Genomic DNA, 25,829 nt, shown 5'->3' with positions numbered 1-25,829 from the left:
GACGTATCTTTCTAGTTCTGAACTACCCTCTGTCTGGAGGTCCAGGTGAACCACGGTAGTGTAGCTTTCTCAGAATTGCCACCAGAATCTTCCAGGTGGAAAACATTTCTCTCTTCTTTATTCCTTTACTTCACCTTCTGACAAGCCCCCAGTACTTAACCTAAATAAGTCTCTATTGCTTGCAACCAAAAAAAGCCAAAGCTCATTTAAAAGCAGGAAAATGGGCCACGCACAGTGAAAGTGGCTCACGCCTGTAATCCTAGCACTCTAGGAGGCCAAGGCGGGAGAATCTCTTGAGCTCAGGAGTTTGAAACCAGCCTGAGCAAGAGCGAGACCCTATCTCTACTAAAAAAAAAAAAAAAAAAAAAAAAAAAAAATGGAAAAAAACAGCCAGTCAACTAAAAACAGAAACAAAAAATTATCAGGATGTGGTGGCTTATGCCTGTAGTGCCAGCTACTCGGGAGGCTGAGGCAGGAGGATCGCTTGAGCCCAGGAGTTTGAGGTTGCAGTGAGTTATGCTGATGCCATGGTAATCACTCTAGCCAGGGCAACAAAGTGAGACTATGTCTCAAAAAACAAAAAAAAAAGTAGGAAAATTACTACCCGATGAGCTTTCAACCATGTTTACAGTTACCTCTTCTTTTCCTCCTCTCAACCTTGCCATAAACAGCACTTAGTTTTGTATAACAAATTATCTTAAATTACCATTCTGTTCAAAAACAATTATGTGCTAAGGAGCTAACACCATTATGTATAGGGCTACAGAACCACAAAATGCTCAATAAATCTTATTAGTTAATGATTAAATAAAGTCCACAGAATGAAAAAATCAATATTTTTTAATTATAAGGCATAAATCTACTAGAAAACCAGATCTCTACTTCTTATTGCTCAGAAAGTACAGGAAAAGGTGTTAGATAATGGAGCCCAACTAGAATTCACTCTTATATTTACTGAACACTTTAATACCAGGAACTCTGTGGCACAACGAAATGTTCCATGCGCAGGGAGAGAAGACAAGATGGAAATAGTTATCTCAAGGAGCTCAGTCTAATGGGAGATTTGGACAAAAAAACACCATAACATACAGTAGAAATGCATTTTTCCATTTTCCATCTATCACATAAGAGCCTGTGGTTTCTAACTGGACAAAGATAAGTGAGCTTCTAAGGAAAAATCATGTTCACTGAAGGATATTCCATAAAGACCGTGAATGGTTTAATACTCAGATATTCAAATGGCTATATTCCATTCAGGGCTCCAGAGTTAATGGACACTTGCAATTAAGATAAATGGTAAAGAGGGCTTTTGGTACAACAGAGTCACAATCAATGCCAATCACACTCATCAGGAGGGACATCATAAATATGATGGCGTTTTAAAAGTTGAAACACACACATACACAAACCAAAAACAAAAACTGAGGTACTTAGAGAACTTCATAGAAATCTATGACTAAGAGAATCGGAATCACGATTTTGAAGATTTAGATCTAGAAGAGATATCTGCACTCCTGTGTTCTTTGTAGCATTATTCACAATAGCCAAGATATGGAAACAGCTTAAATACCTATCGATGGATAAAAGAAAATGTGTCTCGCACACACACACACACACACACACACACACACAATAGACTATTAGTCAGCCTTAAAAAAGAAGGAAACCCTGCCTTATGTGACATCATAGACGAGCCTGGAGGACATTATGCTAAGTGAAAGATATAAACTAGTCAAACTCATAGAAACAGAGAGTAGAATAATGGTGGTTTCCCGGATCTAGCAGAGGGAAAAATGGAGAGTTGTTGTTTAACAGGTATAAAGAGTGCAAGTTTCAGTTATGCAAGATGAGTGAGTTCTAAAGATCTCTGCAAAACAGAGTGGCTATATTTAACAATACTGTACTGCATACTTAGAAACTTGTAAGTTAGTAAACTCAAGTGATTTTACCACGCAGATATGGAGAGGGGGTCAGGAGGAAACTTTCGGAGGTGATAGATGCATTTATTACCTTGATTGTGCTGATGGTCTCCTGGACGTATGCATATGTTCAAACTCATCAAATGTGACACATTAAATATGTGCAGTTTTTTAAGTCAATTACACCTCAACGAAGCCATTTTAGAAAAAGAAATCTATGCAGACAAAGGGTTTTAAAAGTACGTGACCTCAAAGAGAAGAGAATCTTCTACCAAGAAAGTCACCATTACCTAAAACTGTCTCATTTTAACAACACACCAAGTTGACCTCACTGGCCTGGCTAACAGGAGTGAGAAAGAAGTGAGAGTAAAAGTGGATGCTGATATCTTTTCTCTCATTATTACCCTGTTCATATTTTTGTACACTCCCCTTTCCCATCCTCATTGCTTCTCCAAAATCTCTGCAAGTAGATTGGAAATTTCACCTGAATTCTGGCACACTTTTTGATAGGGTATACTGGTAACCTGTTGTAATCGAATTTTCCCCCTAATTTCACTCTGCCTGCAAGCCTGGCCACAGGGAGATGCCTCCTCCCTGCTTTTCCTACCCTAAACAAAATGCTAGTCTACTGATAGTCTAGAGTTTTGTCCTCTGCTTTCTTTGTTTTCTGTCTTTGTGGAATTGTTAGAAGTTTTCCTGGATTCTCCGGCTTTGACTAGCCCACATCTTAAATTCTCCTAATATGTTTATATATTTAAAAATTCACTGGGGCCTAATCAAGAAGAATTAATTTGGCCATGCACCATCTTCAGTGCTCTTAATTTGCTACACATTTCAGTTCTACTTAGAGGGTCGTGATGACTAGTGCTATGATGTCAAGCTGCCTGGTAATCCCAAACGTAGTTTTGATATGTTAAGTGGTGCAGGACAAGAGCTGTAAATCTGAAATTCTAACAGTCATTTCTCAGCCCCAAAACACAAAGTAAATTTCTAAGGAGATCTCCTGTAATAAATCATCATATGTCAGCAACTAATTACAGTCAGGGTAGTGCTAAAAAAAAAAAAACTACAGGATCTCAATAAATCTCATGAGATGTCAGTGCAGAACATGAGGGTGTGGAGAACATGAGGAGACACATCACTGCTAGGTACAGGAACAGCAGAGATATCTGAGCATCACCATAAGCATCAAGGGGACAAAATTACTGGACCAACCAAAGAAAGGGACCCTTTAGACAAGGACTGTCTAAGTTTTCTTGGATACTGACCAGAAGACACCTTTTCAATGCACAAAGACTAGTATGTCAAAGTGAATCTGATGGTCAATTGTGATTATACAATAAAAAGGAAAATTGCTCTGGAAACAGGTATAGCCATGTGCAAAATATGGGTGTGGTGCAGAGGAGAATATTGCTGCCAATCGTTAGTTATGTGACTTTGAGAAACGTACTCAGCCTCTTTGAACTTAAATTTCCACTACCATAAAGTGAAGATAATAATTCCCACCTTGGAGTGTTGCTGCAAAGATTAGAAATAATATATGCAAAGGTGCGAGGCATGCCATTAATGCTCAACAAGTGAGAGCTATTATTCACTGTTAACTTTACTGTGCCTGACTCAGGGTTCCCAAATGATCAACTAGGTTATCTCTTTGCTGAGGCTGCCCTAAGCCAAAAACACATTTTTCTGGCTTCTACCTGATGTGCAATTTCAAAGACCCGTTTGGCCATATAGTCAAGCCACGGGCTTACCCATAGTACCCAATACCTCATAATATAATATAGCAACCCTGAGCTGAGAGCCTTCAATGAGCTCTTATGGATGAATAGGATAATAACAACAGCCAACCTTAACCTTGCACCAGAATGGATAACAAAAGCTTTCCTACTTGGATATGTGACCCACCTGTAAGGCTTTGTAAAAAACTATTAATGTTGACAGATTACGGAATGAACTTCTGCTAATTGCTAAGGGGCTACTGCATCAATTCAAAAGTTATGAGGACATATTTTGAGCATGTAAGTTGTGACAATCTCTTTTCAGGGCAATCTGAAAATAAACACAAGTTAAAAAATACACAACACAGTACTTTTTGACTAAAAAATTCCAATTCCTCTTTCAGGAATTTATTTACTCTATATATACTCAGACATGTTTACAAAAATCTTGCTTATAGTAACAAAGACCTGTAAAGAACATAAATATGAACAAAGTTCTACTCTTATGCCTTTCATAAAAGGCAATAAATACTCCTAGCAGTCATTGGCAAGGAAGAGTTAGCTACATATAGACTAATGTAGACAGATAGCTAAGATTCATCTTTAAGAGAATAAAGGATATTCCATGCCACTGTGTTTTTTTTTTAATAAGTAGGCTTTCAGATTTTTTTAAATTGGGGAAGTATATTAAAATATATGTGCCCATACACAATGAAGGAATGATAAACAAATAATAGTAACATTGCCTCTTGAGGAAAAAGCTAACAGAAAGTGATAAAAAGGAAACTTAGCTTTGACTAGGCACCCTTTTATACTATTAAAATGCATACTCACAGACATATAACCTTTAAGGAAAAATAATTTAAAAATACAAAGGGTTATAAAGGCAAACTGAAACGGAAAGTTCAGACATTATCCAGGGAAATAAAACAACACTATTAGCCAATCCAAATTAATCAAGGTCCCAGATCCTACTTTTCAGTAGTACTAGAATGTTGTTTTTTTTCTTTTAAATTCTATGGATAATTACCTTAACACTTCATTTCAATGATGTAGAGGAAGGTTGCACACTTAAATTCATCAAGCTGTGAAATGGAAACTCTGCCAAGTTACAAGTTTAACATTTGCTTCTATTATTCAGTGAAAGGCTCTATACACAGCACAAGTTCTATGGTAACCTATTTTTTATAATTCTTCCAGACTGAAAGACAAAGATCTCCAGGCATATAACTTCTTATACTTGAAGTGATATATTCACCATAGCCAGTGCTACAGTGACTTCTAGCTTTTGGGAAGAAGAAAGGAAGGAAGGAAAAAAGAGAGGAAGGAGGAAGGGAGGGAGGAAATATTAAAATTCACAAGATCAGTGAGCCTAGAGGAAATGACTTGAGATATAAAGACCACTTCCCAAAGTATGAGCCTCCCAACTAGCAACACTACATTCAAAGATTCAAGGTCTGTAGATAAGTACTGATTCACCAGCTTTGGGTAGTAATCCATACTCGGTCATACTTACATTAAAAATATGACTTATCTGTTACCTAAATGCCTCATGTTATGGTTTAAATAATATGGAAGTTAAACATATTCAAACACTAGTAAAGTGTGAAACTAATGTTTCCCTTTTAACATACTTTCAAACTAGAATCCAGCTAAACTGTCCTCATTTTCCTGGTGTTACCATTGCTGCTACATCATTCTATTTATAGCCTCCTTCATTCAGCTTAGTCTAAGGCTTTCTCGACCAATGACAACTTGACTGTTTGTACATAAAACTCAAGTTAGGTTGTAAGCCAGTCTCCTACCTACCTGCTGTCTCTTATATGCTGTCTTCTTTGCCTGGAATTTTCTTCTCTGGTTATTGTGTGGCTGGCTTCTTCTCAAGTTTGGGGGAATCAAAGCCCACATCTACCAAGAAGCCTTCCTTGACAATGTCATCTAAAGTAGATCCTGGCATCATTATATTCTATCTCAGAACCCCTTTCTCTTCTTCAGAATGCCTATACAGTTTATAATTATTTTTGAGTACTAATTGTTTAATTCTTTCTTTGGTATCCCTGACCAGACTCTAAGCTCTACAACGACAGACTCCATGTCTGACTTCTTCTCTTTTCTATCCACAGGACCTAGCTTGGCCCTAGCACTTAACAGCACTTGGTATTTGTAGGTTCAGTGAAAGGACGAAGTAAACTCTAGAAGTAAACTCTAGAAGGAGATTTTATTCACATTTGTCTAAATTGTCATGCTTGGGCTAGAAGACAAAAGCCACACCTGGAGACCTACACCACCACAGATTTGCAGGGAGCAAAAAAAACCAAAAATATTCCATTTTTGAACTTTCTGTGTTCCCATGTACTCTATATGGCATCTATGAAATTGCTCGATATGTGGGGAAACATCTCCAGTGTCAGAGATGATAGACTATGGCTCCATCCCCATCACTCATCATTCTGCAAAATCTGGTTGCAGCTCTGTGGATAAGAACATCCAAGTAAAAGCCTTGAAAAATAATGGGAAAACCTTGTTTAAATAGGGAGAATAAGGAATCTTGGTGTCAGGGTCCTCCACGGAAACAGAACCAATAGGATGGACCATAAACATAAGTGGAGAGAGAGACAGAGAGAGATGGGAGAGGAATTTATGTTAAAGAATTAGCTCACATGATCGTAGAGATTGGCAAGTACAAAATCTGCAGAGTAGGTCAACAGGCTGGAGGCCCAAGGAAGAGTTAATTCTGTAGCTGGAATCTGAAAGCGGTCAGCTAGCAGAATTCCCTCTTCTCTGGGGGAGGTCAGCTTTTTTCTGGAAGCCTTCGGCTGATTGAATGTGGCCCACCCACATTATGGATTTGTTTTATTCAAAGTCCACTGATTTAAATGTTAACCTCACTTTAAAACTATCTTCACAGCATTATCCAGACATGTTTGACCAAATATCTGGGCCTAGCCACGCTGACATTATAAAATTAACCATCACACTTGGACCCCGTAATGTCATTTACATATTACTTAATTTATCTTATCTGGCAAAATGAAAGATATGCAGCTGAAAACTTTTTATAAATGGCATAACAACATGCAAAGGCATGTACTTTTAAAATGAAACATCATGTTCTGAGTGACTAATAAGCATGCATTTGGACCCAAACATAAATCCCTTCATTGAGTTTTATTGCCAGTAGTCAAAATCATTCTTTTCCTTTTGTTTAAATTTGTGGCCAGAGTAACAACAAATTTATCAAATTCAACATTTTCTAGATGCCTAGCAATATCTGGAAGCCTATTTGTATGAAAAATATATTTAAACAGTGAATTTTGAATATTCAAATACATTTAGATTAATGACTATAACATACAATTTACAGACACAAATTGCCAGTCTACTGTAACTACAAAATTCTGTTTATCTTCATATGCCAGCGTTTGGTTGAAAATATTCTCATTTTGAGATGGTTTGTAACATGTGGAATGCCTTCGTAAATCCCCGTAATCTATAAAAGATTCACCTTCTTTGCAAAACAAATGTAGTTCTGAAAGCAGTGTGCACATACTGAGGTGTTTAACCATACACTGATCGTTAACCATAAAAGTCTCTGCGTTAACTAGGATTCCAGACTGGTTAAGAGCAGTAGTTCACAGTCAGGCATACCTGGGATCCGACATCAGTATTGCCGTTTAGCAGCTGCATGACCCGAGTCAAGTTACTAAGTCTCCCTGATTCTCAGTTATCTCATCTAGGATCATCATCTAGGGTCATAATAGCTCACAGGATTATTACAGGTCTAAATGAGATAATCTAACAAAAGCATTTAGTACCTTGCCTGGTGAATTCAAAGTGTTCAATTCATGTTATTCATTATGATTAAAATTCACTTAGACAACCTATGTATTTTTTTTTTCTTACAGAGTATCTCTAATGAACTGGGGGCATATCTTCCTAAAATGTTTTTATTATAATCATAAAAATAAGATATTTGAAAACATAGTCTAATATATACATATATATGTATATATATATGTATATAAATTGAATAAAACCACCAGATAGATGTGAAACAATAAAAAGCTGGGTGATATGGAACATATCAAGATGAAATTTCCCAAAATGTATTCCAAAGATTATTCCACTATATCTACAGTCCTAAACTCTGCTGTGCCCAATAAAATCACCCAGGAAGCTTTAAAATACTCTAGAATACTCCAGAACCCACCCCTCACTGTAGACCACCTAAGTTAGATGACTATAAGGGGCAGCCCAGGCCGAGAGCCACAACCCTAGATGCTTAATAGACATCCTTGTGCTAGATGGGAGGTTGGCAGGAGGGATGGTGGATGGTGAGGTTGCTCTATAGTCAAACAAGTTTTAGAAACGTGCATTTCACGATGGACATAAAGATACTGAAAAATCCTAATGTAAGAGAACTTTTTTAAAATGCAGAATTTCCTCTGCTTGTTTCTGTTAAACAATTTCTTAAAGGGAATACTATTTATATCTAGAACAATTAGTGTCCCACAAAACATGCTCTAGTCCCCAAACCTGGCTGAATATCAGAATCACATGAGGGGCTTATTCAAAATATAGTTTCCTAAAGCTCATCCTCAGAGACTCTGATGCAGTACCTCTAGAATAGCGCTTGTATATCTTTATTTTCTTCTAAAGTTCCCAGGTTTTTCTGAGGACAGTATTTTGCAGTAATTACCCCAGAGGGAGTTTATATTCCGTCCAATAAACATGTCCCTCCTCTTCCACTTCCAAGTTGAGGACATGGAATGGGTCTTTTTATTCAACACGAGGACTCCTCCAATGCCCTGCTTCTAACAAAAGCTCAATAACAGTTTAGCAGTAATGACTACCGTGTTTCCCCAAAAATAAGACAGGGTCTTATATTTATTTTTCCTCAAGAAGACACCCTAGGGCTTATTTTCAGGGGATGTGTTATTTTCCTCTCAAAACCTCAGCTTGCAGCATGCACAGGATGGCCGGGACCTGACAGGGGGAGCTGACCTTGTTGGTGGGGCTGCCTGCACCTTTCTGGTCACCTCTGGGACAGTAGCTGTCACGATGGGGCAGATGAGAAGGGCTGCTCATCTTCTTTACTGCTCCGAGACAAAATGTATGGGTTGTGCAGATGCGCTGCATAGCCATGCCCATCACTAGGTCTTATTTTCGGGGTAGGACTTATATTACGCAAATGCTTAGAAATCCTGCTAGGGCTTATTTTATGGGTAGGTCTTATTTTCAGGGAAACACGGTATATATGAAAGAGTATTCAAAGAGCATCAGGGCTGGGGTCCAGCCCAATTATAAATGTCAAGCTCCAGTTAAATTCAGAGACTTTTATGCTCAGGTTATTATAAGACAGCCTAGAGAAAGATTTAAACCTTAGTGCATAAATACCAAGACTTACAGTTCCCAGAGTTAATTACAACAAGTTTCCAGGCTAGGCACAAAAAGCTAAATGCCTACTCACAGCTGTGATAGCAGAGCCTCCAGAAACATATTTGCAGAAAAGACTAAGTACTGGCTAAACCATGAAGGAAACTTTCAGGTGCTGATCTTATGAAACATCAGAAGGTGGTGTGATGTGAACTACTCAGAGAACGGGGTGATGCGAACTACTCAGAGAAGGCACAAACTTTTAAAGAAGCAACTTGGAAGCTGTGGTTATATGCAATGTTAGAACTTCTTCTGAATAAAGCCACACACCAAAACCAGAAAACCAGGAGAGGTAGAGAGATTCATACATCTTCCCCCATTCTGCATAACAGTAGGATGAGAATATTTACTGCAAACTGAGGAAAATTCCATAGGCTGTCCGAGGGGATTAATTTTCCAAATTACTGGACAGGCCTCGAGCTAATAATTTGATGCACCCTGAAAAGGTAAGCTGTATGTCCGTGCTGTGAAAGTTCCTAACAGAGAATAAACAGCGTTAACTGGAAGCGCCTCCATTTCTCTTCATAATTCCTTGGTTGCAAGCAAGAATAACCAACTCTGGGAACCTAAGCAAAGGGAGGCTCTATAAATAGGATATGGGGAGCTCATGGCATAGAAGAGAGAACTAGAGGACCAAGCAGCTCCCCAAATCCCCAGTAGCAAATACCATTGGACAGTGTGGCCAAAACATTGACACAGCCAAAGGAATACATCCTACTGCCCATTTCTTCATCCTTGTGTTATTGAGCTCAAGATCCTACATATGAGGAGAGGGTCTGACAGTCACAAGTGAGGTCACATGCCCCCCACCATTGGTATACCAGAGGAGTGAGAAGAGCCTCGTTGAAGGCTCCCCAGAAAGGTCTTCTGGTCCACTTCCTAGTAGGAGGGTGGGCTCAGGTTTTATCACCCAACAAGACCAAAACCACTGTAAGAGATTTTGCTGTTAGAAAACGAAACTTGTTCCTATGAAATAAAAAAAAAAAAAAAAATTCACTACAATATCAGTGGCTACTACTTGAAATGTTGTCAAACAACATTAGTTTCTCTTTAATAATGTCTAGGAACAGCAAATGTTATCAGCAAAGGAATGCACCTCACTCACAGGAGAGAAATATGGAATGAAGCCAGAAAATATACTGGATAGCAGATGAGCACTTGATATCTTGCCATGTAAACTTCTGACATCCAAGAGTTTTAAAATGCAATAAAAAAAAGTGACGTATAACCAACTGAATTTGTACATTTAAAAACCTATAGCCGGTTGGGCGCGGTGGCTCACGCCTGTAATCCTAGCACTCTGGGAGGCCGAGGCGGGCGGATTGCTCAAGGTCAGGAGTTTGAAACCAGCCTGAGCAAGAGCGAGACCCCATCTCTACTATTAATAGAAAGAAATTAATTGGCCAACTAATATATAGAGAAAAAAATTAGCCGGGCATGGTGGCGCATGCCTGTAGTCCCAGCTACTCAGGAGGCTGAGGCAGGAGGATCACCTGAGCCCAGGAGTTTGAGGCTGCTGTGAGCCAGGCTGACACCACGGCACTCACTCTAGCCTGGGCAACAAAGCAAGGCTCTGTCTCAAAAAAAAAAAAAAAAAAAAAACCTATAGCCTACATGAGACAATTCTTCTCATACTACAATATAAAAACACTTAATTACACTGTGAGATGCTTTTATTTTCACTATATGCATAATAACCTTTGTTGTTTGCTTATTTTCTTGGTTGTCTAATTTAAACCCCAAATTACTTGTTAATCCCTTTGCATACTGGATTTAAATATGAAATGCATTAAACAGGTATAAATATTTTATATGTAAAATGCAAATGCACTTTTGTACTCAGTTTACTGTTATCCCACATAATTAATGTGAGCCAGAATAGGAAATAACTAATCATAGGTCAGGCATACATCTCAAAGCTTAGATAGCTTATAGATGCTATCTATAAGCTACCCCCCAATCCATCCTTCAGCTTTCCATACTGAATTCAGATGGATCTTTCAAATTTAACAATCTGATGTCATTTTAGCCCTTAAAAATCTTGTAATGGCTTTCTGTGGCATAAAGCATGTGGCCCAATTTCCTCGTGTTCCCCACTTGCTAGAGATACTACTTTGCACAACTTCATGATGCAACCATCACATTGCCATTGCTTGTCGGCCGCCCAACTCTGGGAGCAACATTCACATTCTGGTCGATGAAAATGTGTAATCCAAGACCCTGCTGCCACCTTCCCACATCCCTAAGGTCCACTCGCACCTTTGCCATTCTCTGCACAGGCCGTTTTCCCTCATGTCCCCCTGGCCATTGTATACACTGTACCCTCTTTCTTAAGTGCTCTTTCCAAATCCAATCTGAAAACTCTGCTCATCTTTCCATGTTATCTCAATTATCAATTCCTCCCTGTCATCTCTATGCAACTCCCACCATTATATCCCACATCACAGTGTAATTTGAATTTTCTTTTTTTTTTTAACAAGGAAAGAGCTCCTTGAGGATACATGTAACATGATTTTTTCTCAGGAGGTCCTTGGGAGCACATGTATATGCCAGAAGTCTACCCTTGAAACTGGCTGTGTAGGACTCACTAGAGGGGACCAATCACATTCATGGGTAACATGACAGATGTGGCACTTGGGGTTCCTGATCTTCGTCATAAGGAAGAATAGCTAGTGCTATTTCGCCACTAAGGGCTTGAAGCAGAAAAGTGATAAGAACTTATTCCCATAAAATGATAAAGCCTTCCTCCAGTGATTTCCAAAGCAGTGTCTATTCTGTTCATGTTGACTATATTCTACCTGTATTTTGGAAAATTTGTGTGTGTGTGTATCTTAAACTCTATAAACTCTGATCATCCTTTGGCAATAACCTACTGTACCTACCTTTAATCCTAAAGTATTGGGTCCTCACTATACAATTAAGCATGTTGTGTATATGCTTGGCATTGAAGCCTAGTGGCATGGGACCAGTGGGTTCAATTAGTTAAGAATACTACGCAAATCAATGTCTATCAATCTTTAATGTGTACACAAATCACTTAATAAAATGAAGATTCTGATATAGTGGGTCTGGAGTAGGGATCACATTTCACATTTGTCACAAGCTCCTAGAAGATAGCAATCTATGGACTATAATGGCATCAAGGCAATGAGCAAATTTCTTATATGAATGATATTCTGTTCTGAACTATAGACTATGTACTTAGACTGTGTACCTAGGCCCAACTAAAATCAATGTTTTCAATCACAGAAACACAGGGTACACCACATCAAGAATCAACAGCAAACTCAAACAGTCCCTTTTGAAGGGCAATTCATTATATTATATTCAGATATTAGGGAACAGCCCTTCCAGCGTCCTCAATTGCTCGATCCAGATAATTTAGGCAATTGGGAGTGGTGAGTTATGTAATTATGTTTCTGTAGCTCTATCTAATATCTAAAAAACTGAGACAGCAGAAATGGCTAGATTTCTATCATCGTTTCCATTGCAAGTGAATACTGTAGGACTTTCAGGAATGCTAGATCTTAGAAACTGTAGCACATAGTACACCCTGGAAATAATCCAACAGCAGAGCATACCAGGGCATGTATGATTAGAAGCCTATAGTCAAGCCAATTTCCATAACAGAACCATAAGTCAGATGCTATAGGATATAAGTAAATGGATGGAGATCTCCCTCTAGGAATTAAGATATTGATGTGATTTAGTTTAGCAGGAGAAAAAAACAAAACACACTGGAAAATAGTGAATTCTCATTGTATGTGCTAGAAATATAGAAAAAAAATATAAAAGTATAAAAATTAAGACATCTAAGTAGTATGAGGTTAAATGAACTATGAACAAAGTAGTTTGTGATAAATACTCTTTGAATTCCATGAAATAGATAATAAACCTACATGTAAGGATGAAAGAAGGAAACATTCAAAACAAACTTACTAACAATGTTTCATACTTGAAAGGCCGTAAAAACACATAGGAAGTAAAACAACATTAACTAGTTCCTCTTCAAATATGTAACACTCCTTGCAGGGATATTAATATTATACCAGTCATTACTGTTATGTTTCCTAAGTTTTAAAATTCAAAGCATCCAAAAAGTGACTGATATTCTCCAGAGTAAACAGAAATCCATTTCCCGGTACTGTCAGTATTACAAATAAAAAAAAAGCGTAAATCTTTTATAAAATTTCAATCACATTTGACTGAAAGCAACTTGAAACATTTTTATATTTCTACTGTGTCACATGTCAGCATTTCTTCTGCAGGATGGCAACATGGGCTATAGCTGAAGTAGAAAGAATACAGATGAGAGCCTATTCAGTAATTCATTCTTTTTAATAAATAAGATTCTTGACCATAGCCAAAACCATTTCTCCAAAATGAAATCTCAAATAGTGCTAATCTCATCTCAGTTCTGACACAGTGGCTCGCAGTAATAGTCAACCATAAAACAACGCACTATGGAAATGTTGCCTTCCTCTGTCTCCACACAGCGAGGCGAGATTGCATTGTCTATCCTGCAGATAAAGGCGCAGGAGCAAACATAAATCACTTCATTGAGTAGTTTAAAAGAAGGAAATTCCAAGTTTTTAAATCCTAACATCCACATGTGATCCACAATGCAGGTGTCATATTGAATAAATGCATCAAAAGAGTAAGATCATAATGATAAATTCTGCATTTTTAGAGAGGGTCTAATTATGTGCCTGGCACTAGGCTATGTGTCCATACGATCAACTCATTTCATTCTTTACAACCCTGCGGAAACATCTCTATTATATGCATGACAAAAATGAAGCTAAGAGAGGTTAAATAACTTGGTCTGATGTTACATACCAACATTAATATACATTAGTATGTACTAAATATACTAGTAGTAGAGCCAGGATTTGAATCATCTAGTTATTCTGAACACCAAGTCTGACTACAGCCTTTCCTTTATCTCACATAAAATAGTGTTTTCCATCTGTGGAGACTAAATCTCAATTCAAAACATGGGATTCATTATTTTTGGGAGTGTATAATATTATGTTTCTTTTCTTAAAAGTTTATCTTAATATGCTGATTTAAGGAGCCACATTATAAGAAACCTACTAAAATTTGTAAAAATTCATTAATAGAAAAAGATTCTTTTCTAATAACAGTAATGTCTTTAAAAGTATTTATTTCGGTTATAGCACCTAATATAAACTATAATATAATGGTAACTTGCTACTAATGAAACAATTGAGTGGAATTAATGGAACTATGAATTCACAATAACCTCATGTTACACGGTGCATACACATGCATGTGACAATCACCATAACTGTATCTAGAACTACTGTGGTATCTGGAATCCCAGCCATTAGGATAAAAAAGGAAAATAATAGGAAGTTTAAGTTAGATTCTAGTAACTGGTAAACAAAACCTTGAAATGTGCTGAAAAAGAAATAAAAGGAACTTCTTTATGCAGTAAAGACTATGCTGTATTCCAAGTGCAGACTTTTGGATGAAGTTTATTGTACTGCAGGTAAGATAGCCAACATCCCACAACTATAACAGAGGAATCTTCACAAACACGACTCTTCTGCAAAGCATATCACAAATGCATGTCACCATATTACCAAAGCAAGTTATTTTCTATTTCCGCTGTAGTATGGTAACATCTTACCACTCAGTACCTCATGCAGGAAGTAGGGAAGGTGAAACTGAGAACAGTAAAAATGGATGTGAAACATACATACCACTCTTCTCTCACAAAAAAAGGGTGGGAGGTAGAATAAACAAAAAAACAGAGCCCTTTAGAGTCTCACTCAGAATCTATTCACTCTTACCATGAATGCAATTTGAAGAGATATTGCATATTTTTATTTTTTTTTTTTAGTTTACAAACAGTAAGAAACAGCAAGTAGAAAAGGCGAGTTCACCAAAGCAAGGGATCATACGTGACAATCTGAAAGGCAGCAGAAAGCAGACAGGGGTCACCAGCATAGGTATCAACTTCTCATCACACCTGATGGTAGCCTATTGCACAGACCAGCGTCACAGGAATGTGGCAACATTCATTGTTTCAATAAATTTATAAAACATCTATACACACTATGTTCTTTATAAATTGTAAGGATCACAGCATTGGGCTAACTTACTCAGCACTCTAGAATATGCTGTGCACGCTACACTAAAGTCTTTAAATAAGAACATTTGTTCACAGCATCTCTGTAAGGTGAGCATGATTAACTTCATCTTATAAATTTAAAAAACTGCCTTAAACAGGGTAAGAATAAGTTCAAGACCACAGCTGGCAAGAAGTAGAACAAAAATTCAAACCAGGTCTGTCTGATTCAAAGACCCATGCTCTAGTCTAAACTACTATACTATGTTTCTCATGATGATCTTGTGTCATGACAAAGTAAATTATATTTAGTCACCTGTTTAGGCAAGAAAGGAATATATTTTATAGGTATTTCAATGAAATAAAAAAACTATTATTATATTAAAGACAACTCCCCCTATCCAATTACTTAGATCCAAGAATACTGAGATGACTATGCTTGTACTATAATTTTTACCAGGAATTAGACATAGGCAATCATTATATCTATAAGGATGTCATTCACCCAATTAAATATAATAACAATAGTGCTTGGACTCCCAATTAATTTACTAATCTCCAAGGAATCTAGAATCAATAGGCTAGCTAATACCTAATGAAAGGAGTGACTAAAGACAAAAATATTCATATTTATATGTGACAGTTGAAGAGCCATCATAATACAGTTGACAATATAAATTTGCACAACTTGAAATGATGGCAGTGTGCCCAGAATCAAGCCTTATAAAATATACTTGGTGATTTGAGTCATATCATTTTTTTTTGTTTGATTTCCTTCTTGTCCAAACTGGACCCATATCAGCATAAACACACATGCAACACCTGCCCTTGCTGGAAATTTCCATGGCAAACCTGAAAGGCATAGGCAACATGAATGAATACTCAATATTTACAGTAGTATAATGGTTCAGGGTACAAAATATTTCTGTATACAAAGATTCAGCCCAAAGGTAGAGAGTATATTTTTTTCTGTGGTAAGAATAAAGAAAATTTTGTATCCATTTTTTTAAACTCAAAATCATTATGGAATCAGTAGTGATTCTATTATCCGAACCCTCATTTACTCACAAACCAATTCCCTTCCCCCAAACGTACCACCTTTATTTAATTAATAGTGAAAAATAGGCACTGTAAGGGTCATGAGCTGAAATTGACCCTGCCCAAACATGGAAAATATTTCCTCCTTCTAAACCACGAAAATTGTTGACTGTGACTTAAATAAGCAAGGGGAAAAAAAACAAAAAACAAAAAATAGTAACTAAAAAGTAACTAATCCTGCAGTCAATTCCTACTTTTTAAAGTTTCAAAGACAAGTTCAAAGACAAGTTCAAGTTTTATCACAAATATTTCCTAATCACTCTCACTGGCTTATTTGCTCCACTTATCACAAACTCTGGGTAACATCACTAATGCTCATGAACATGTATTCTCTGAGTTTAATTGTATTTTTGGCACCTACCATGTTTTAGGCAAGAAATACTTAAAGGTGAATAGCAATAATCAATACTAGGCTTTAGGCATTATACTGCTTGTACTTTGCATGGAGTTCTCCATACAATCTTCACAAAATTCTTATGCATTAAGGTACTACCCCATTTTATAGATGTGCCTGTCACTCAACCAAGTGATGTAATTCATTATGTCTTTCGATTATCTGAACAGCCCTACAAAACACACATTATCCCATCAAACGGATGATGAAACTGAAACCTAGAAAAGGTAGAAAATTTGCTCAACAATCACGTAGCTAGCACAAAATGGATTTAGGACTGGTAAAGATTCTGACTCCAAATTTTGAGCTCTTATCTATTATCTCAAAAAACTTACATTGTACTGAGTGACATGTGAAATAAGAGCTATTACAATGTAGGAGGCAGGGCAATGAATGTATCCCTGAATGTATTTGGGTTTGCTCAGGACTTTCTTGGTTTTAAAACTGTATGTCCAGCATCTTGGGAACCCCTCAATCCTGGGGAAAACAGGAGGGTTGGTCATTCTCATGATAGACATGACAGCAGTGGCATGGAAACAAACACAATGGGAGTATGTACAAAGGAGGGAGCCATTCTTTATGCCTCAGTAGTATTGAAAGAGGCTTAGCAGAGTGACATTTGAGTTGGGCATTGTGCAAACTGTAATAAACACAGTAGAAAAGGACAGCAAGAGTAGACCAAACAGAGAGGCAATGTAAACAAAGGCGTGGAAAAAAAAATCTTATGGCAAGTTCTAGGATTGGTTGACTAGACTGGTGCAGACGGGCTGCAGGCCTAAGGGAGGAAAGGGGTGAGGAAGTAGGGTTAGATAGGAAAACATCATCTACGGGGGACCACAGTAAATCTAGGAAGAGAGAATTATGCCTGACCATGTGGTTTTACCTCCATTTCCCTTCCATAACTCTATAAAGAGCGATATGCTTGGGGAAAAACAAGCACTTTGGGTTTATGATTTAGTGAGGTATGTATGTGCCTGGGTAGGGGGGTGCCAAATGTTTGGTGACTGAAGTCTGATTTATTACAAGAAAGTGGAATTGTTAGGCAGCAGAACCAAAGCAACACGTAAAATGAGCTCAGGGGAAAAAAAAAACAACAACGAGATCCCCTCTCCCGTCTAGAATTCTTTCTTCTTTTCTCCTCTATAAATAAATTAGTATTGACTTTAAGTGATAAAAATCCAACCCAGACTAGCTTAAGTCAAAGGGTAATTTATGAATTCAAAGAGCTATAAAGTCACCAGGTAAACTTGGCTTAGGCATAGCTGGTTTAACGGGCTCAAACAATGTAAGAGGACTGAGCTAGTTTCTCTCCATCACGCCCCTGCTTTCCCTTCTGCGGGCTTCAATCTCATTAACATGTGGTGACCCCTAGCAGCTCTCAGCTCTCTTTCTGGTGGCAGGGCAGCTGCCTCTGAGGCAGGCTGACACCCTCCCTGGTCCCAGCTGCCTTGTCCACAGGAACTGGTTCAGGGGCACACATACAGCCCAGTCAGAGCCACGGAGAAGCAGCAAATCATCTCCCTGCTCCACAGTGGTTCTATGGGCTCCATGTTTGCTCTCTTCTGAAAGCAATTATGGTGGACAGGGAGAGTCAATGCTCTTTTAGCTAAGACCCGCTTTGCACCATCTAATCCTTAAGTAGGAAACGGAGTCCCACCCAGGCCATATGCACTGAGAATGAGATAGTAATAGAGGAAAGGAGTTAAAAGAGTTAAAAGGAAGAAAGGGAATGGGTATTTATCAGGCAAATAACCAGTATCTATACTCTCCTTTTCCCATCCTTAGAGAGAAAACTAGGGAATTAGCTGGTATTCTCACATGCACTCATTGGAAACCTGTGAGAGGGTCTGGCTAGTTATTTGCCAAACCCCTTCTTTTTCTCTGAGGCACTCAGCTAGACTCCACCTCCCAGCTTCCCTGGCAGCAAATAATGTTCAAGTGACTGGGTTCAGCCCAACAGGGTGTAGGCAGAAGCCACGATAACCACTCCAAGCTGGGCCTGTAACCACCTCCTGGAAAACCTCTCTGGATAATTTCCTCCTCACACTCCTTACCTTGGCTAAAGGATGAGGACTGTAGGGACACAGCAGAGGACAAAAATCACAAGAGGATAAGGAACTTGATTTTCTGAATGACCGCACGGAAAGCCACTCAATCAGGAACTATGTTGTGAAAAATGAACTACCCCACATGTGCAATATGGATAACCGAAGTGTTTGCACCCCTGTCATATTATCAAATTAAAAAATAATAATTTCCAGGTAATATTTAAAAAGATGGGAAAAGTTATTTTTAAGTCACTGAAAATTTATAGTTTGTTACAGCAGCTCTTCTTAGTTTGCTAAAATTCCCTGTGCAACTTGGCTTATGGGGAGTCTGAAAACAATGTGTTAAAACATCTCTATTCCTCCAACCACGTTAAATAAATCATAGAAGGGGCTTGAAAAAATACACACATACACATACATATACATAAATGGCGTGGAAGTGAGGAACATTGGAAAGAAGAGGAGTTTAGAGAAAAATAAGGCAGATTTCTTATGTCACGAGGTTCAGGGAAAGTCAGGTGGAAATGAACAGGGACTTTTGGGAAAAAGATGACTGATAAGTGTACAGTACACATGCCTTCCTCCATGGCGAGAAGATGTACCAATTGATTAACTGTGAAGATGCCACAAACACATTCTGAACAAGAAGAAAAAAATAACTAATGTTGGAACAAGAACTGTCTTGGCAAAAAGTACTCTCTTGCTGTTGACCACATTTCCACTGCAGCCACAGGGGACCAAAACCATAACAGGCATTTTTTTAGAAAAGACAAATACAAAAGGTGAGCTGAGGCAGATTCTCTAATGTAAGTGGTGCGAGACAACAAGATGAGAAGAAGAGGAATCATTTTCTTTTAGCAGACACTAGGGTTTGGGATATAGGTCCCTTTAGTCATGCAGGAAATAAAAAAAAAAAAGTTTTGCAAAACTGAGAGAACAGGAGGATTTCCTTTCTTGAGGGTTGGTGATATTGATGAAGAGTAAAGCCTTATCAAAAGAAAAGTTAGGAGAGACTATTTTAGCTGTGTATTTACCAGGAACAATGTTTTATTATGCTGAGAATTGGAGAGGAATTTATTCTCGCATACTGCTGTAGGCAAGTAGGAGAACAAGACTACCCCACAATGGATGCTTAAGAGAAAGGTAATCATTTAGGGCACAGATCATGACAATTTGTTGAAATGAAAGAGCATTACTTAAATATCTGCTCTTGATTCTTCTAGGTATTCAAGATAAATCTACATCATCTCTAATCCAGTACGTGTAAGATTAGACGTGGTCTTTTTTCTTCTTTAGGATTTTTAAATTTTCCTTACTTTTTTAATATAGACAAACAAAAACGTGGTCCAATGGCTTAAATAAGAAAAATATTGGAGCAAGAGCCAAAAAAGTAGTACAGAGCAGCTGTTAAAAAAAAAATCAATTCTGGAACCAGAAAACCTGGTTCAGATCCCAAGTCTGCCATTCACTAGCTATGTTGAACAAATGACTTAATTTTTCTTTGCCTGTGTACAATAGAGATATGAATAATACCAATCTAGGAGGGTGAAGCGCTCAGAAAAGTATCTCAAAAATTGTAACCACTATAGATGTATTCGCTGCTTCTACTATTATTTTATTTCTTACATCTGTTCCAGTTTTTCTGCCAGGAAAAACAGGGGGTGTGGGGAAAAGAAAAGCAAGTCACAATTATTAAACATGGTGGAACTATCACGCATAGTAATAGGATGTCTGTGAATGCTATCTGTTCCCCCAACCATTTATTCTCCTTCCTGGCTAACACAGCTAGACTACATTTCCCAGCCTACCTCATCTCAAGATAACCCACATGGAACTGAGTTCTGGCCAGTGGGATTCAAGCAAAAGTGACATGGTCCACTTCCCGATCTGGGCAATTAACATCTTCCCAAGTCCTCTTTCCAATGGCTTGAGGCAGATAAGCATGGTGACCCTGCTGAAGATGGCAAGGACTCGGAATGGATGAAGCAGGGTCTCCAAATCACACCTTGAAAGAGTGCTGCCATGATCATACATTTTGGGACTTCACACAAATGAGAAATAAATGTATTTCAGATCTGAGGCAGTATGTATTTTTAGATTCATTTTTTCTAGCTGTTAAATGATCCAATCTAATAGAGCCAAGTTTTTTACCTATCCTCTCATGTTTAATCCCTATCACGACGTCTTGAAATAGATGTTATCCCAATTTTATAGCTAAAGAAACTAAGGCTCACGGAAGTTAAGGAACTATCTTGACTAATACTGTGAATGTAATAAATGGTAGGGCCAGATTTGGATCAATCTGCTTCAATATCCGTGACTTTTCTAGCCTCCACACAATAATACAATGCGGAAAGTGTCCTTCCTTTCCTCAGTCATTTACTCCTTAGTTTCTTCACTTCCTGACCAGTGGTGCTTTAGTCCTTAAACTAAACCTTCACTTTTTATTAATCATTTATATAGCCACTTTGGGAGATCAAGGATGATGCCTCCTAAGCACATTCATCTCTTATACCTCATTCCTTACACATAGGAGTCCATGACAGGGAAACAGTTGAGCTTAATCTATCTGTTACAGGAGATAGAATTGTAGCAGTTTTGTAACCACCCACAGAATCAGAAAATAGCAGAGTAGAGGTAAGGAGAGAAGAAAATCTCCAATAGCAGTCATCACCAAAGTGGGGTCTACACCCCAGGGCTGTGCAACATGATCCACTGGAATACATAAAAACAACATTAAAACTCCTGTTTCATAATTTTTGCTGTATTCATCATTTAGTTTATTTTTCTGTGTTTTATAAGTACATATTATATAAGAGTATATATCTTTAATGTATAAATAAATTTTATTGATGTGTGGTCAGATTTTGTCCTGATAGTAAATAATATATAAATGAATACCAATAAATCTAGGCAATAAATCCTGCTTCCTTGATTCCTTAATCAAGCTTAAAACATTTCATTATGGAAAACAGGCTGGATGCAGTGGCTCATGCCTGAAATCCTAGCGCTCAAGGTCAGGAGTTCAAAACCAGCCTCAGCGAAAGTGAGACCCCGTCTATACCAAAAAAAAGAAAGAATTTAATTGGCCAACTAAAAATATATAGAAAAAATTAGCCAGGCACATTGGCATATGCCTGTAGTCCCAGCTACTCGGGAGGCTGAGACAGAACGATGGCTTGAACCCAGCGGTTTGAGGTTGCTATGAGTTAGGCTGATGCCATGGCACTCTAGCTGGGGCAACAGAGTGAGACTGTCAAAAAAATTTTTCATTATGGAAAACAAAATCACAAAAATAACAAGTCAGTGTGCAGAGACATCCCTTTGCCTATCATGTGAAATGGATTAATTGGATTAAAATCATATGAAAGCAAGTTTTATAAAAGATTAATTCCTTTAGACCTAAAAAGAGAGATTGAAACTAATGTACGTTGTATCTGTCTTCATACATAACAGAGAAGAATTCAACAAGTTAAAACCATTGTCAGACAAACTTTTGTAGAACAGACACAACCATAAAGGGGAATTTTCTGCTGAGCAGCTTAAACAGTCAAGTTACTTTTATTTTGTAAGACCTAAATTGAAGTAACAGGTACCCTGTGTACATTTCATAAGGAAAACTGCAGCCAAAAGATTTAATGCTTAGAGGGGGGAAAATCATAAAGCTTATTTCTGAACAAAAAGGAGGAGAAAGAAGTAGGTAAAATAAGTGGATGATAAAAATTCCGATAGCATTTGAAACGTTTGGTCACTAATCACTCTTAATCACCTGCCAATATGAAACGACTATGAAAAGAGTTGCTCAACTAACTCCCAACTGACTTGAATGTCCTCCAGGTCAAAGAAACTGAAAAAGTGTTGTCATAAAAGCTGCAAATAAAGAAATCTACCTCTGTTGAAATTTCCATGTGGCTCTGACATGCAGCTCCAAGCAGCAATTCACTTCTCTTAGCATCTTAGCCCCTAATTAAAAAGGTCAGTTTTCCCATCCCAGCAACTCACAGGGTTCAGACTGAAAAATAATGAGGCTTATCATGACGATCTCTCCTCAACAAGACAACACAAGTGACGCCAGTTTAAACAAACAAATCTATAGCCGTTTTATGAGGTAGCAGACATAATATTCCCACGGGACTTGTTTTTGATCCTTAGCAATCGTATCCACTCCAGTGACCCACTGCAGGATTCCCGCAAAGTCTTGAATGAAATCAGGATGGAGATAGCAAGAATAAACTTATGGGTCAAATGTGAGTTTTCTCATGAATGCCACCAAAATCGCCTCAAGGTGTCTGCCTTCATGATGCACACTAGTCTTTCTCACCCACTCGGGGAGAGACAGAGGCAGAAGAGAGCGAACAAACTTGCTAATCCACCCGACTCGAGACGCTCCTGCGTGGACCTGCGTGCACAAAAATCTGCAGTCTTCGCGCTGTCCCTAAAGGACAAAAACCATAAACTTCGAATGCAAAAATACAAGTACGTTCCCAATTATTCTATGTAGGTCTCCAAACAAACCAGCTACGTGGCGTTATGCCTTATAATAATACCCAGCTCCCGCCACAGCGAGCCGCGGGGAGCTTCCCATGCAATTAAATGGCACCGTTATTCTGGCAAACACGTCCCCGCCCCTGTGTTGATTTCACTGGGAAAACTACAAAAAGTTCCACGAACATTCCTGTCGGGAGCTCCCCCTTACAAAACAAATGTCCTACACACCTCGAGAGACCAGCGCACCCTCCTCCACGCTGACCACGCACCCCAGGGGGCTCAGTCCCGTTGATTCGCCCTGCACAACCTCTGCGCCAGGCTTTCCGCTCCAAATCTGGAGACCCCCGGCCGCCACCAGGCGCCTCGTCTTCCAGTTGCGCGAAGGAGCCGCCTCCTCGCAGGAGCTCCGCTGCGCTGCAACATGTTCTCCTGCACCAGCCTCCCTCCAGAAACCCACGTCCTCCTACCCTCACCTCCACACCTTTCATAAATAGTAAAACAGACACACGAAGCACAAAGAGAGGAGACGCACGGAGGTTTAGAGCCCTCCGTTCCAGGAGAGCGAGCGGGCGGGCGGGCGGACCGGCGTCCGCGGGGCGCCCGGCGCGCGTCTCGCAGGCGGAGTCCGGGGAGGAGACGAGGCGGTTGCCTTCGCCTCTCAGAAGAACACGGATCTCTACCCGCCTCTCCCCAGAAGTTGCTGGAAATGAATGCCACCGCTATAGGCTCCCCCAGCAGAAAGCGGGTACTTTCCACAGGAGCGGGAACCTGACCGAGGCGGCTCGCTCCGTTCCGCCCGCGCTTCCCGGCGGACACTCCAGAAACCGGAGTCTGTCCCCGTCCACGCGCCCCCTTCCATCGCAGCTCCGGGCCCTGGTCCCCTCAGTCCCAAGTCTCTTCCAACCTCAACCCAACTTCGCCCTCCTCTACCCGGGGCTGCGGCCGGGGACAGCCGGGGAACAGTATCAGAACCGCGCGCCCGGGGCCAGGGCGCTCTGACAGGGGAAACGGCCTGAACCAGCGGCCGGAGGAGCCGATTTTAAGGGTTCCCGAAGCATTCCGGGCGCTGGGTTCCTTGTTTTGTGGCTGCCTCGCAAGCGCAACAAACTTATTTTCTGATTAAAAAGGGGAAGAAGGGTCGCCGCGGGGTGGCTGTGGCGTCGTCGGGGCCCTGCCTCCTCCCGGGTTCAGGGCGCTCAGCGCCCGCCGGTGCGCCCCTGTCGTCCTACCCGGCTTGGGGTGCTGCGGCCCCACAGCCGCTGGCCAGCCCCGCCGGAGGGAGAGCCGAGACAAGCCCCCTGTCCTCCCGGCAGCCGGAGAGGACCGTGCCCTTTCCCCAAAATCCGCAAGCCAGGGGGGTGCCCGGGGCTGCGCGCGCCCGAGCCGGAGCGGACCCGGACGGCGAGCGCCTCACTCACCTCAGCACCCGCGCGCTGGGCCGGCTCGAGCCTGCGGTGCGGCGCCCGCACAGTCCGAGGGTCCCGGCGTCGTGGCGAAAGCTACCTACTTGCGACCAATCCCGGCGTTGAACCTGGTGCTCTGTCTGGTGCGGCGCTCCCCTCCCCTCCCCGCGCTCGCGGCGGCTCGAAAAACCCGGCGCGCCGGAGTCGAGGCTGCCGGCTCCTCAGCCGCGGGGAGGGGGTGGGGACGGGGAGGGGGAGGGGGAGGCTGGGGGCAGGATGGGGGGGCGGGAGCCCGCGCGCAGCCCGGCCGGGCATGCTCAGTGCGCGGCTGGAGGAGGCGCGCGCCGGGGCGCAGCACCTGCCAGGCCCTGACGCGAGGACGCGGCCCCCAGACCCCACGCGCGGCGAGACTGGTGAGGGCGCCTCGCCTGAGCCCCGGGCCGGTGGAGGCCGTCCCCCTGGCTCCCGTGCGGGGGCCGTAGAGGGTTCCCGCAGAGGATGCTGCTTCCGCGGCCAGGGAGATAGATGATACTGAGGCGATGTCGCCTTCCTTTGCAACCTGGGTGTCGGGGCACAAGGAGGCGCGACCTGCCCAGGTACCCAAACCTCTGGCCTCCGAGAGACGCGGAATTAAGGGGACGGTTCGGACGCTCTGGCCAGGGAAACAAGTATTTCTGTCCCTGGGCTGCGAAGTGCTGAGCCAGGGGACAAGGACGGGGGGGGGGGGGGTGCGGGGGGCACTGAACTTAAGAAGCCTGAAGAGGGGGCTTTGGAAAGGTTTTATCTGCCTGTCCCTAGGCGCAGGGCACTGGCCAAAGAGGCAGCGCTGCCGACCTGGAGACCCGCTTACAACAACGCGCTTTCAAGCTGGAATGTGTGTGTGCGAGACGAAACGGTTGCGAGAAAATAGGTACAAGGATCGATTTGGGGTGTGTGTGGGGGGGTCAAATCGAAAGCGTTGTTATTCAGAAGCGTGTGCTTTAGGCGGTGACGTTACCATGGACATACTACAGTATGAATCCACCGTTTCCTCGCAGACATGGCTCCCTTCACCCCAACTCCAAACCTCAGGGCAGCCGTAGAGATTGGCAGCTGATGCCACAGCCGCTCACCGGCACTGTGCAAAGTGACTCTGACAGGCAGAGGAAAGCCAACCCAGCAGAACTCATCTGGAATGCATTTCCAGCAAGCCCGAGAGGAGAGACCTGGGCTTCTCTCTCTGGGGAAA

The 25,829-nt window shown here is 40.7% G+C and overlaps 1 protein-coding gene across 1 annotated transcript in view; it reads right to left on the bottom strand.

The window, feature by feature from the left end:
• Positions 1-24,816, bottom strand: part of CNTN4 (contactin 4) — an 872,298-nt gene extending 847,482 nt beyond the window's left edge. Inside the window, exon 1 of the mRNA XM_075998444.1 lies at positions 24,617-24,816. The gene's annotated coding sequence lies outside the window, so the exon portion shown is untranslated. The remainder of the gene's footprint in view (positions 1-24,616) is intronic.
• Positions 24,817-25,829: the final 1,013 nt, after the last annotated feature.

The sequence above is a fragment of the Microcebus murinus genome, chromosome 28 (genome assembly GCF_040939455.1).
Source record: "Microcebus murinus isolate Inina chromosome 28, M.murinus_Inina_mat1.0, whole genome shotgun sequence".
In the NCBI taxonomy this organism is placed as follows: domain Eukaryota; kingdom Metazoa; phylum Chordata; class Mammalia; order Primates; family Cheirogaleidae; genus Microcebus; species Microcebus murinus.
This window is presented reverse-complemented; position numbering and strand designations above follow the sequence as displayed.